The sequence below is a fragment of the Battus philenor genome, unplaced genomic scaffold (assembly GCF_028537555.1).
Source record: "Battus philenor isolate CCGP_79_NKW_IND1 unplaced genomic scaffold, ilBatPhil1.0.hap1 SCAF_8, whole genome shotgun sequence".
NCBI classification, from domain to species: domain Eukaryota; kingdom Metazoa; phylum Arthropoda; class Insecta; order Lepidoptera; family Papilionidae; genus Battus; species Battus philenor.
In genome coordinates, this window is record NW_027181748.1 from 908,471 (window position 1) to 911,074 (window position 2,604).

A 2,604-nucleotide genomic window follows, 5' to 3' on the forward strand; every position below is an offset into this window, starting at 1 on the left:
ATATCTTTATAAAGGGTAAGTCATATGTGATGAATGTATAGTACATGCATTTAAATATAAATGTTTTAAAAAATAATAAATAATGTAATACAAAAACAAGTGTTTTTAAAATTCGAATTACCTTATATTCAAATTAAATATTATTTACTATCTGTATTTGTAGAATTTGTACTTCCAGACTTTATTATACTGTCATTTCAATAGAAAAAAACAAATTTATCATATTTCAGAGTGGTCACTTTATATAGGTTGATTAAAAATAGATATTAAGGCCTCAATGGTTCTTGCTGACAAATGAACTATACATTCATCGTCCTGTATATATTTTCTTGCTTTTCAGTAACAGCATTATACAGATTGATCGAAAAAAGACGAGGTTTTAAAGATTTTTGCTAACTAATTAATAATACAATCACCTCTTTAAAGCTCTTACTGTCTATTTACAAACATCCTGTATACATTTTCTTGCTATTCAGAAGACCTTTATACAAGTTGATTTAAAATAGATGTAAAGACTTTAAAACTTTTTGCTGAGAAATGTGTTTTGCTGACAAATGAATATATACATTCACATCTTCAAAGATTTAACTATTTTCAATCATCCTGTAGATTAATAGATTTTCTTATTTTATAGCAAGAGTTCTTTACAAAGTAGCGATTTTCCATTACTGGGAAATCTATGTAACCGTCTTAACTTAGTTAAGTAATATAGTACAAGTTAACTTCCAATCCGCGGAAATAATAAAAGCCTGCTAGGCATACTTTCCTTTTCTATTCGTCTATGAAAGAGAAATGAAAACTGAAAATAATTATATATAAACCTTTATTTAAATTAATTATTAATAATTGTCTAGTTTTGTACAAAGTGCTAAGTGCAATGTTCTTTTATCATCATCGTATCGTACGCCATATATACATCATCACGATGAACAATTTTAATAATCATTTGTTCACTATGATTTTGTAAAACATAGGTGATAAAAAATTAAGTGAATTTAAATTTGTAATGTGTATTTATAATTTAAATACACCGAATTGAATTTCGAATCGCATTACACGAAACATTCTGTAACGTTTTTACACCTTTGCCGCTTTTAGTGGGGCGTTATAAAAAAAAAATTGCAAGATTAGTTAACATTCAAGACGCAGGCGCACCAAATCACGCTAGCGGTGACAATGCAGTCGATCTTAAACACCGTCGCCCACCCAAGCGAGGCAGGAGCTTCGAAGAAATAAAAGCGAAGCTGAATTTATATTTGCCGGCGCGCTCGCATACCGACCGTTGTATGTGATACATACCTAATGAAGCGACGCGATGTGGAGGCGAACAAAAACCTGCAACTCCTGCGCAGCAGCTAGCCTTCTACGGATACTACCTTCTAACTGGGTCTTATTTATCGCGTGCTCTAGAAAGGAAATCGTGGTCGTTGATCTTAATTTACTAAGTTGTCGTAATGTGTTTTACTTGTGATGAAATTACAATTTTTAAAATTAATATTGATTTCATTATTCATGAGAAAAACCAGAAATTGGTAATTAAATAAAAAATTAGATCATTAAGTTAAATATATGTACAAATAACAAGTGAATATATCTAAACAAATAAATAAAATTGCTGTGACTTTTTGTAATATTAAAATAAACGCTTTTTTACTACATGCATTTGAATATATATGCGGTACACATAAAAAAAAACATTTTAATAATTTTTGTATGACCGTCAGTTCCGGCTAATCTCTGAAATGGCTGAACCGATTTTGACGAGACTCACACTGGCAGATAGCTGATGTAATTAGGAGTAACTTAGGCTATTATTCTTAAACGAAATAAATATTTTATTTTTGTTAAATTTCACGCGAATGTAGTTTCGAGTACATCTAGAATAACAATCTAAAAATTACCTGAAAACTTATTTTAATTTTGAATAATTTTCTTTTTAGGCAAATGTAACAGAACGTATTTTTATATGAGGTATGAAATACAAAATCAGAAAATATCTACACGATAATATTATCAGGAGCAAATAAGCTAATCCAAAGTAATTTATTGAAAGCTATAAAACAAGTCTGTGGTCATAAACTGCGAATGTTCGTAATTCATTCAATTCATTCAAAATGCATTCACTCATTTTCGCTTCCGACCAGATGGTCGTTATTTGATGCCACTTTAAGAAGCAAATAGAACTGTTAATTAGCAGCTAAATAGCATATTTATTATATGGCATGGTGTATGATTAAAATTAGTCAAAACTATAGTGTTTGTGTGCTACAATTGCAGACATTTAAAAAAAAATATAGATAATAAAGACCTTTTTATACTACTGTACACTTTCTTAATATGCGGAATTTTTTTAAGACAGAATGGTGGACATAATGAAATATTAATGTTAATTCTGTATATACAGTAAATGCACTACACTTCTTTTATATACTTTAGTGTTGCCATAAATATTGTTACAAAGTAAAACTACATTTTATTTATTGTACGTAGCATTTATTATTATTACAATGTGCTAGTTTAATATATTAATATAGAACTATTAAAAATATATAAAAAAAATTCGAAGTAGTCTATATTAGCTGCAATACAGTCGTTTAAACTTTG